This window comes from Bos grunniens, chromosome 12 (assembly GCF_055505025.1).
Source record: "Bos grunniens cultivar Pamir isolate PY7600 chromosome 12, Bosgru_T2T1.0, whole genome shotgun sequence".
NCBI classification, from domain to species: domain Eukaryota; kingdom Metazoa; phylum Chordata; class Mammalia; order Artiodactyla; family Bovidae; genus Bos; species Bos grunniens.
Genome location: NC_141176.1, coordinates 30,113,943 through 30,126,138, shown reverse-complemented (window position 1 = coordinate 30,126,138; position 12,196 = coordinate 30,113,943). Strand labels below are relative to the sequence as shown.

Here is a 12,196-nt window from a genome sequence, read left to right as displayed (position 1 = left end):
AATCTTCAGAGAGGATGGCGCCTGCCACCTGGCAGGAGCTCAAGATCTGGCTTCAAGAGAGGAAAGTGGGGTGGTGAGACACACCATCCCAAGCTCTTTCCCCTGGCTTGGCCATTGCCAGACCCCACGGCTGCCTCAGTGTCTTCCTCCATAAGCCAGATGGTACTGCCTGCACCGTCCTCTCAGAAGGGGTTCTGAGGTTTGAATGAGGTCATTCAGGTATATCCAGAAGGAGAGGAAGGAAAGTTAATCACCAGGCTGATCTGACTGAGGTCACACCTTAGGTTCCTCACAAGGGGGAGGTCACACCCCAGGTCCCTCTCAGTGGGGAGGCGACACCCCAGGTCCCTCTCAGTGGGGAGGCCTCACCCCAGGTCCCTCTCAGTGGGGAGGCCTCATCCCAGGTCCCTCTCAGTGGGGAGGCGACACCCCAGGTCCTTCTCAGTGGGGAGGCCACACCCCAGGTCCCTCTCAGTGGGGAAGCCTCACCCCAGGTCCCTCTCAGTGGGGAGGCGACACCCCAGGTCCTTCTCAGCGGGGAGGCCACACCCCAGGTCCCTCTCAGTGGGGAGGCCTCACCCCAGGTCCCTCTCAGTGGGGAGGCGACACCCCAGGTCCCTCTCAGTGGGGAGGCCTCACCCCAGGTCCTTCTCAGCGGGGAGGCCTCACCCCAGGTCCCTCTCAGTGGGGAGGCGACACCCCAGGTCCCTCTCACTGGGGAGGCCTCACCCCAGGTCCTTCTCAGCGGGGAGGCCTCACCCCAGGTCCCTCTCAGTGGGGAGGCGACACCCCAGGTCCCTGTCAGTGGGGAGGCCTCACCCCAGGTCCCTCTCAGTGGGGAGGCCTCACCCCAGGTCCCTCTCAGTGGGGAGGCCTCACCCCAGGTCCCTCTCAGTGGGGAGGCCACACCCCAGGTCCCTCTCAGCGGGGAGGCCTCACCCCAGGTCCCTCTCAGCGGGGAGGCCTCACCCCAGGTCCCTCTCAGTGGGGAGGCCACACCCCAGGTCCCTCTCAGCGGGGAGGCCTCACCCCAGGTCCCTCTCAGTGGGGAGGCGACACCCCAGGTCCCTCTCAGTGGGGAGGCCTCACCCCAGGTCCCTCTCAGCGGGGAGGCCACACCACACCCTTAATCCCTCGAGGAAGACATCATTCTAGATCAACTGTGCTGTCACTGTTGGTGGCTGAGGACCTTGAGAAAGTACCTCCGTTCAGCCTGTCACCGTGACACTGGGGGCAGAGAAGCTTGGAGGTGAGAATAGTCCTGGCGGAACGTTTAGAGGCCGTCACACTCTCAGGTGTGGTGAATCCAGAGGCAGAGCAGGCACGCAGAGGTCTGCAGACAACCCCAGTCACCAGCAGGCCCTCCACCAACACTGTCCCACAGACAGACATTCTAGAGGACCCCTGACACATTCCCACAGCTCCCCCAACCCTTCAGAGACACCTTCACGTTCACCCCATAGGTGGTCTGTAGATATCAGTAGTCACACTCACATTTCGCCACACGTTTCCCGCTGTCACCCCACAGAGACTTTGTAGACACCCGCACATATTCCACAAACACTTCAAAATATACCCCAAAACCCATGTCAACAGCCCTCCACAGGTCTCCCACAGATTTCCCACACAGTCTCTAATTTCATCCCACAATCTCCCAAGTAGACACTCAGGAGTTCCCTAGAAAGCCCCCTGCCCTCTACACTCGACAGGCCCGGCACAATCACCTCTAATACCGCTCACAGGCCAGACCACACCTGGCACCCTGCCCAGACCCCCTGCTCATGGACAGCCACACATCCAGAACCGAGGCACAGGCACACACAGCCTTGTCCACACACACACACACACACACACACACACACACACACAGGCACAGCTCAGACACACAAGCGTGTCCACCCCTCTCCCTGCACTACCACTCCATCTTCACAGACACACTCTCAGGCTCACCTCACAGAAACACTCCCCCAGACCCGTGAACACGGAAGCTCACAGGCCCAACAAGCACAAAGACACAGACACCTCAGCTATCTTCCAGTTGTCATCTTAAAAAATCAATAACAGTCCTTTAAAAGTTGTTTAACAACTGAGAATATGGTGTGACCCTCTCTGGTGCTGGGGAAGGGGACAGAAATCCCCTGAAATGAGGTCAAATGGTGCCCATGAGAAAGCCAGAGAGGAGACACTTCCCGCTGTGCCCTTCAAGAGTGGCCAGCACTGCCCCGGGGCCCAGGTGTGACTTCTGGGACCTTCTGGTCCCTTTGTCCCCCAGGGGCCTCGTTCAGGAGACAGTCTGTCCTGACCTCTTTCTCACGGGAGACTTCGTCCTGCTCCCAGAGACAGCTTTCCTCCCACACAGCCCTTTAGCTGGCCTCCTCACAATACAAAAGCAGAAGAAAAAAGAGGTGATGCTCTAAAAAAAATCCTCAAATTCTCTTAGAAAAATAGGCGCTTCCACAGAGGAGTAGATTGTGGTGGCTGCTAGCAGGAGGAGGGGAGAGACAAGGAGATCAAAAAGAAAACCAAGAGGACGGATAAAGGGATTAGGATGCAAGAAATAGCTCAGGCCAGCTGGTGGCCATCTGGGGGCTGCGGGGAAAGGGAAGAACAAAGTTGCTGAGTTTCCAGCAAGTGGGTGCAGCTTATCGTGAGAGGAGGTTACTGCTTTGGGGAACAGGAAAGAAGCCAGAGCCATTTAGAAACAGTCGAGTGGTTTCCCTAAGGACTGGATTGCAGGTCTAAAGTAAACTAGTTAAGGGCATCATCATTTAGAGAAAAGTCAGGAGATGTCTGAGGTATGGTGCTATAGAGACCTTGTCTCTGGTTGTCAATGTGAAAATGGACAGTGGAAAATGGGAAAGAAACTTAGATGTACCTCAGATTAGACTTTTTTTAAAACCTCAAATAAGATCCTAAGGATGGTCAATGACTATAGGATAAGTCATAAATTATTGTAATCAATTATTTTGCTTTTGGTAAAAATTTTAGGTAAATTGAATGTATTTTCATAGAGGCTGTATATAGATGGGGTTTCCCAGATGGTAAAAATTTCGCCTGCCAATGTAGGAGACACAGGTTCCATCCCTGGATCAGTAAGGTCCCCTAGAGAAGGAATTGGCAACCCACTCCAGTATTCTTGCCTGGGGAATCCCATGGTCAGAGGAGCCTGGAAGTCTATAGTCCATGGGGTTGCAAATACATCGGAAAGAAACAAGTTATAAAATCAATATGTACTGGGCAATATAAAAAGACTGGTTCCACAGAGAGCTGAAGGTAAACTCACTGTGTCTTTGTCATCCACCAAAAATTAGCATGTCTTCCCCTTCCTCCTGATCCAATGTTGGTACCACCGAGCTCCCACATCCAAATAATTGGTCACCAAGTCCTGACAACTCTGTTCCCTTAATAACTCTAACAGGGACCCTGCTTTCTTCTCTCCCCACGGTCACTGCCCCATTCAAATTGTCATTGTCATCACAGCAAACCCTTAACTGGCTTCCCCAGCCCTAATATCACACCCCTGTACATCAACCTCCATATTTTCATAGGGCGGTTTTGTAAAAAAAGAAAAAAATCTAATTTCTATTCATTCTGTATTCGTTCAAGGTGCTAGGTATACAAAACAAAGACATCTGCCCATAGTTTAACAGGAGGAGAAAGACAATAAACATAACATTTTATATGATACCTTGGAAAGTAATAAATGCTGTGGAGAAGAGGAAAAAAGAAGCAGCGTACAGAGGGTTGAGAGTACCGAGTGTGTGTGTGTGGTTTTAAGCAGTGTGGCCAGGATAGGCCTTATAGAGAGGTTGGTATTTACTAACAGGGGAGGGGAGGGGATGAGCCCCATGCATATCTGAAGGGAGAGCACTCACTGCAGACGCAATAGCCAGAGAAGTGCCCCGTGGGGGAATGACCTGGAAACCTTAAGGAGGAGCATGGGCCAGGGTACTGGAAGCAGAGTGGGTGCAGGCTGAGCGGCAGGCATGAGCTCAAAGAGTGAGGGGAGGTTGGTCACATGGGGCTTGGAGCAGGTGGGTCTGCTGCAGGGTTTTGAGCAGTGGGTGACATGCTCTGACTTCCATACTGAACAGTCACTCTGGTGATGATGATGTCAGACCAGGGGCAGCAGCAGAGCTTGTGAGAGGCCATGTTGTCTCTGTCTTTCTCAGAATCCTTCAGTGACTCCCCTCAATTTCAGATAAAATCAAAACTCTCATCTGTGAGCACTTCAGGATGGGGACCTCACTTCTTTTTCCAGATTTGTCTCTTCCTGGCACTTTCAGCCCCCAAGCCCTGCCATGTTCTGGTGGCAGATGGGCTTCTGGCAAGCAACTCATCTTTCGTGGAACCAGGCACCCGTGTAGGTAGTTTTCCCTGCTTGAAGACAGTGCCCTTCTGGGCCTTCACTGAGCATCTTCTCCTCAGGGGAGCTTTTCTCTCTTCTTGGAACCACACATCCCCAAAGCAGTCTATGTGTACTTCAATGATTGGGATTATAGCCCTGAGTCAGAATGTTCTGTCCCCACTCTGTCTCTCTCACCAGACTGGGAACTTCTACAGGACTGAGAATAGAACTCTTATTTTTGAGTCCCTAGTAGACGTGGATGGATGGTTGAATGGATGTGTTGGGGGAGTGTGTAATTTCCTCGGTTCTGTCTCGTCACAACAAAAATTGGAAGCAACAGACGGACCAGCGTTACAGCCCTTGGACAGACCAGTGTTACAGCACCATGTTATAGCTCAGCTTTATTTAGGAAGTAAAGGAAAATCCATCCTCGAGGCGTGAGGGGATGCCCACTCAAAAGACGGAAAGAGAAGAGAGGCCCTGGCCCAATTTTGGTTCCTCTTTTCATGTTTTTTCCTCCTCCCCTGGGGCCTGCCCTGTGTAAATTGGACCAGCCAGGAGTGCTGTTTGTTTTACCTGAGGTCCTTGGACCTTCCTTTGTTCTATTTTCGCAGGCTTTTCCCTTCTTTGTCTTTTAACCACCGCCATTTTGGACTCTTTTTTCCTATCCTAACTATCTAACAGATGGATGGGTGGATGGATGCTGGCTCTTTCATCAGATCTTGAATTCTTGGGTTTTGTTTAGAATCAGTTAAGCAATAAAACTTGAAAACTGACTGTAAGACATTAACTCGCTAACTTCTCCATGGAGGATGTGGCTGAACTTGAGAGCGTGTTTGCACATCAGCTACACATGATGACTGATGATGAATGATGGCTGGAAAGTTGCATATAAGAACAGTTTTTATAAATTGCACCTAATTTGCCCATTGACCAATATAATTTCGGACATGCTTTACTTTCTTGTTATGCTATTCAATTAGCAGTAGCTCATGCTGTAACTTTTAAGTTCCTTATCTTTAACTCATCTTTCCCTGCCAGCCACTGTCAGATACATCATTCAGCTGAAAATGATTGACTTCTGTTAGCAAATACGGAGGAGAATCCTTTTAGAACATGAGGGTCTTTCCACATACCTAAGTACCTCTCAGCGCCTGTTGTTTTCTGGTGTTGGCCCTGTCTAGTTTGGGTTGGGCTTTAGGGTCTCCATTTTTATCTTGAGAAACGCTGGAAAATGCTGACTGTATGTGTCAGAGCAGAAGTGGATTTCTTCCCCACCACCTGCTGTTTTAGGGAGGCCCAGGAAGCAGTTGACAGTGACTAGACACTGACTTCTCATCACCTATAATCTTTTGATGACAGAACTAGAAGACAAACTTTCCCCCAGGTGTCACCTCTTCACCAAAACTCTCCCTCCACAAAATACACAGTGGGCTACACTGGAAAATGAAACAATAACGAAAGCACGTTTTCTCAGAGATATCTGGATATGAACATTACTAGATTAAGCACAATGTAATCAGAGTTTTAAATGAGTGGGAAGGTCCCAGGGAGGCACCTTATCTGACTTGTGACCACCCAGAGAAGCAGAAGCCTCTCTGCCACATCCCAGAGAGGCAGACTTCCAAACTGGCCTGGTGGCTCAGTGGTAAAGAACCTGCCTGCAATGCAGGAGACCTGGGTTCCATCCCTGGGTCAGGAAGATCCCCTAGAGAAGGGAATGGCTACCCACTCCAGTATTCTTGCCTGGAGAACCCCATGGACTCAGGAGCCTGGCGGGCTACAGTCCACGGGGTTGCAAAGAGTCATACACGACTGAACAACAAAACTTCCCACTTTTTGACAACAACTTCCAGGAAAGGGGAGCCCCTGCCTCACAAGACAGCCCCTAAAGCTGTGGATTATTTCCAGATATTAGAAAGCAGTCCCTTAGGTGACTCCAAATAGGCCTTCCACACTTCCAGGAAGCAGAGTAGGCTGAATTCATGCACCTACTTTAATTCCCTGCTAAATAACACTGGTCTCAACCATGGAAAAGAGATTTTTTTTTGTCCTGAAGGCACAGTCCCACAAGGATGGGGTGAATGAGAGGAAACAGCAGCAATAAAATTTGCAAGTTGGAAAGCAGATAAAACAAATGGTAAGTGACTTAGGAAGCCCCAAAACACTAAATACTTGAGATCAACTGTGGGAAAAACTGACAGCCAGTTCATTTCATAAGACAGAACCCACATCCTCACCCCCCAGGCCCAAGAATTAGCAGCACTGCCTCCTAGATCGCTGACAACCGTACTTTTCCCTTCTAGGTATGAAACAACAATAAAATGCCATTATTATCTTTGGAGAGACAAGATGGAATCCATTAAATAAGAAGATGCCAGTACAGAGGAAAATCCAGAGGGGAAAAAAGAATTCTTAGAAATTAAAATTGTGATTTTAAATACTTAATAAAATGGTTGGAAGATAATATTTTCCCAGGAAGCAGAACAACAACAACAACAATAAAAAAACAGAAAAAAGTGAAATAAAGAGAAAAGATTAACAAAAACCATACAACCAGTCTGGGAAGTACAATATTCAAATACTATGCACACAAAAAGAGGAAAGAGAGGGAAGAAAATAATCCAATAGTTTAAGAACATTTTCCAAAACATTGAGAGCAAAGAGAAGATTTTAGAAGTGTCCAGAGGAGACAAGTCAGCTCACCATGCAGAGGATCAGGACTCAGTAATGGATTTGAACTTCACCACAGCAGATCTGGAAGCTAGAAAGCAAAGCAGCAGTTCCTTCAGAAATGGAAGGAAAATTGTCTCCAGTGTGGCATTCTATATCCTGGTAAACTATTACTGAAATTTGAGGGTAGAATAAAGTCATCTGCAAAGATGTAAAGTTTCAAAAAGTACTTCCCATATAGGTATCCTTCTCAGGAAACCAATGAAGGATTTTCTCTGTAAAGTGAAGGGGAAAACTGAAAAGAAGACGTGGGATAGGAAAACAGGAGATGCAATGAAGCAGAATAGCAAATAGCATCCTCAGGATGATGGGGGAGGAAGGACCTGAAGGGCAGCAGAGTACATCACCCCAAATATGCCTTTTTGCCATAAGGATTATTTCAGGCTGATTATTTTTAAGAAACAGCAGGCACAGGAGGAGCTCTGAAAGCCAAGTAGAAGTTACCTTTTTGTAAGAGCATTTTACATTTATAAGGGGAATCTCCATGTGTAGGGGTGTCTTCCTGGCATGCTGCAGTCCATGGGGTTGCAAGAGTCAGACATGACTTAGTGACCAGACAACAACAACCTCTCTGTACTGAAGGGGAGGATGACCAAATCTCTAGAAAGTCGTGTGAGTGGAGAAGATGATGACTTAAATCTAATGACCTTACCATTGCTTACTGTGTTTTGCCTGATAATCTCCCATAACAGGCTCCCTCACACACATCTTCTTTACCTTTAGCTGAAGATGGTGTTTAAGGCGATGGCTTAGGCCATTTGGGGGAGTTATTCAGTTTTCCTGACTATCTCCCATATATACATGTTCTTTTACTTGTTTGGTTTTCTCCTGCTATTCTGTCTTCTATTAGAGGGGAGGTCCCAGCCAAGAACCTTGAAGAATTTAAGAAAAATTACATTTCCTCCCCATCCAGACCTGAGATTGCAACTGTGTCCCAGGCATAAGGGTGGCCAGGGCCCCTCAGAAGATGAAACCAATGGAATGACAATCTGATGGAGCCAAGTATCTTGAGAAAAGATTAAGATGGTTGGTAAATACGAATGCTAAGTGCTCAGAAGTCTAAGCAAATGAAAGTCCAGAGTCATAAGATAATATCCCAAACTGAAAAACCAAGAAGAAGCACAGCAAGCATGCTATTTAGAGACAGGGAATAGATACCACATAGTCACCTAAAAGAAAGAAATGTGGAGGTTTTCAGGGATGGAAATGAAGAAAGTGGTCAGGCTTCTTAAACTTGCAGAACTATTTGATTCTTCAAAGAACTGCATATAAGTTTGTTGTTGAGTTGCTAAGTCACGTCCGACTCTTTTGCAACCCCATGGACTGTAGCCCCCCAGGCTCCTCTTGTCCATGGGATTTCCCAGGCAAGGATACTGGAGTAGGTTGCCGTTTCCTTCTCCAGGGGATCTTTCCAACCCAGAGATCAAACCCTTGGCCCTTACTGCATCTCCTGCATTGCAGGCGGATTCTTTATCACTGAGTATACAACTTAAATAAAAGTAATTTTTTTAAAAAAAGGAAAAGAAAAATAAGCAAAACATAAAAACATAACTTCCCCCCAAAATCCACATTTTCAAATATTTGAAAATGACTAGATTTTCCCTTCTCTCGGGTAAACTGTTCTATTTTTCTCAGCCATCCTTTATCTGACTTCACTTCAAGATATCAGGTCATCCTGGCCTCTCTTCTGGAGAAAGGCATCACACAGCCCACCAACACTCTACTCACTGGCATCTTATCTTCCACTTTCAAGCCATGTATTCCTCATCCTTTCTCTCTCTCTTTTTTTTTTTTAACATTTATTATTTACTTGGCTGTACCTGGTCTTAGTTGTGGCATACAGACTCTTAGTTGCAGCCTGTGGGGTCTAGTTCCCTGACCAGGGATTAAACTGGGCTCCCTCCATTGGAAACGTGGTGTCTTAGCCACTGGAACATCAGGGAAGACACTCCTCATCCTTTCTTTACAAATTGAGGTTTAAATCTAAACCCAAGGCTTTCATTCTTGCTAAATTTCATTTTATTGATTTTTTTTTTGCCTCCTAATTCTATTTGGTTAAAATAATTTTAAATACTGATAATACCACCCAGTAGATTGGCATTCTCTCTCTCTCAGCTTTGTGTCATCAATAAATTTAACAGTATTTCTCTGAATTTATCCAAGTCTTAGAAAAGATCATTGAACCTGGTACAGTGAGAACAGGGTCCTGAGTCACTAAACCTTCCCCAGGGTGGCATTCACTTGACATTTACCTAGCACTTTGCTTTGAGTAGAGGTATTTATTCATTTGCTCAAAGATGTAATGCAAAGACACTTTTGGGAGAGGCATGGAAAAGAAAAAGTACTGGTAATGATTCCAGGAATTATGCCTTCTAAAAAGTCACAGCAGGACAGTTCATAGTATCCCTCAGTTGCATTTGGATGAAAGGGAAGGAATTTGTTGGAGCTTTGCCCTATAATGGATAGAGAGCCCCACCCCCCCGCCCCAGCCACACACACACACGAGTACTGCTAGGAATTAGAGTCCCACATGTCATAAGCCTTCCACAGCCATGGAGCCAGGATACTGTGCCCTTGTGGAGTGTGGAGAGGTGCCACACTTCATCACTTCTCAGGGGACCTGGATTGGGGGCAAGAGTCTTGAGGCTCCAGTTGCAATGACAGCCTCCTCCAGGCTTCTTTGGCAATTCATGCTGGTGCTTGGATAAGTGTTAGATTATTTTTTGACAAGCTGAAAGATGAAGTTCAAGGTGAACAATTGACCGATGACACAAATGTACTCAAAACCATAAAGGCAGCACCACACAGAACTGTTACTCTGATCTAACTAAACCAATTTCAGAGTAGATGAAAAACTGATAAAGCAAAGACTATCTAAATCTCCCCCTGTAGATGCCTTCAAAAAGGAACAGCTTGTGTCATAAGTATCCCAGGATATCTATCTGCTTTATGCTTGGTGGAGATTTTTAAAAAATACGTGATTTTTGTCTAAATTAAGAAAATATTAGTGGGTAATTCTGAAACTATTAACAAAATGAAAAATAAATCACAATCAAGTCCTTGTTTTAAAAACTTTGTCCTCATCAGTTAATTTACCCACAGGAGACTGAATTCATGTTTCTAAGCAGTAATTCCTAAGCATTTAAAGATTTTTCCTAAAGTTTTATCTCTTGAGGTGTGAATGCATGTTTTAAGTCAGTTACCTTTGATTACTGAGTACCATGACCATCTCCTTAATCTAAGTCTGTGAATTTGGCCGATTTTTCTCTTCTGACCTATTTTCTGTCATGAAAATTCCTCCCCAGAAATAAATGTATCCAGAGAAAGGTAACATTGATGATGAATGGTATTATGGAGCGGTTAATGGAAGTGGGTCAGAAAAGTTCTTATCTGAGGGAAATTTAAGAGAAGATTAATTGACAGTAAAAGCTAGTTGCAAGATTCTCAAGGTACCACAAAGAAACATTCAGGCTGAGGAGACTTATTATTCACTTTACTGTTGGAGAGCAGGCACTTCTTCAAGTAACAATAGCAGACTTTGTTAACTGCTTCTCGAAAGCTGCTTTTTAAAGAGAGAAGTTCCATTAACCAGTGAGATCAGAGTTTGTTATAGAAGCCAAGTGAATCTGAACTGTAACAGAAATCTTAGAAAGACAGTACCATGGGCAAAATGGAGATTATCGAGTACTCAGGATTTGTTTCTGAAGTGCCTGTAATCTGAACGCAAACACAGATGGGCAATGGGTCTTGGGAGTTCTGAAGTGTGGGGACTGAAATCTACTCGGTCTATAGTTCTCTGACTCTTGGCTTAAGAGTGTAGGGGATCAGGGGGCTTGGATGGAAAGTTTGAGAAAACTCAGAAATAAAGAGCTTCATCAGGCAAAGACAGATGAAAAGGTGTGTCCAAGACATGAAGAAGTTCAGAATGAACCCTGACAGAAGTTCATTTGGAGAGGAAGTGAATGTTCATGTAGACTGCCCCTGAGCACTCTACAGCGTGAGGCAGTCCAGCAAGCATGATAACCAAACTGAGAGGGAGTGCTCAGCGATCACCAATTTAGAGGGTCTCCTGTTGCTTTGATAGGACTGCTAATTTGTAAAAAATTCCCAAAAAGTAGCTTTTTAAATTTTTATTTTTGGCTGCACTGGGTCTTCGTTGCTCCCCGTAGGTTTTCTCCAGCAGTGGAGAGGGGGGCTACTCTGTTGCAGTACACAGGCTTCCCATTGCAGTGGATTCTCTTGCTGCAGAGCACAGGTTCTAGAGTGTGCAGGCTTCGACTCGCAGGCTCTTCAGCACCAGCTCAGTAGTCATGGCACAGGTCTTAGTTGTCCCTTGGCACGTGCAGTCTTCCCAGACCAGGGATCGGACCGGTGTCCCCTGCACTGGTAGGTGGATTTCTTTACCACGGGACCACCAGGGAAGTCCAAGATATAGCTTTTGAGTATACTGAGATTTTCAAGTTTAATACTTGGAAAATATTCAAAAGTAATGAGCAATTTAAATGAAAAAATGCACTGTCATACTAGCAATTAAAAAGTGCAGAGAGAACTTTACTATGACATAACCTATAATAATAATAAAACACTAGATGAAAAAAACAGTTTTGGGACTGCTTTGGGAAAGCCAATGCACTTCTGTAATTGCTAGCAGTATGTATTAAAACATCTTGCCTACAGTTTTCAGTGATACATAGGTCACCATTCCAGGTTCCATCTACTTTAATATTTTCAAGGTCATCTGAATAACACCTCTGAGCTCTAAATAGTTCCACAATTCTGGGGCTTGTTAAACTGTGAGAACATCAATTGTAGACTGTTGTGTAGAGTTATCTACTAAATATGCTTCAAGCTGCAATCAGGCTGCCTAGGCTTGAATCCTGTTGCTGCCACTTACTAACTTTGGCAAATTATTTAATACCTTTCTGTGCCTCAGTTTCCTCCTTCTGAAAGAATAATAATAGAGCCTTAAAAAGGGAATAGTAATAGTGCCTATCTCATAAAGTTAAGGAGTAAATGAGTTGATATATATAAAGTGCTTAGAACACTGCTTAACACATACTAAGAAGCTGATAAATGCTTGCTATTACAGAAACATAAAAAACAACTAACATGATA

General features: G+C 45.6%; 1 protein-coding gene across 1 annotated transcript in view; it reads left to right on the top strand.

Moving 5' to 3' along the window:
- Positions 1 to 12,196, top strand: part of LOC147361586 (cilia- and flagella-associated protein 337-like) — a 122,657-nt gene that overhangs the window by 53,626 nt on the left and 56,835 nt on the right.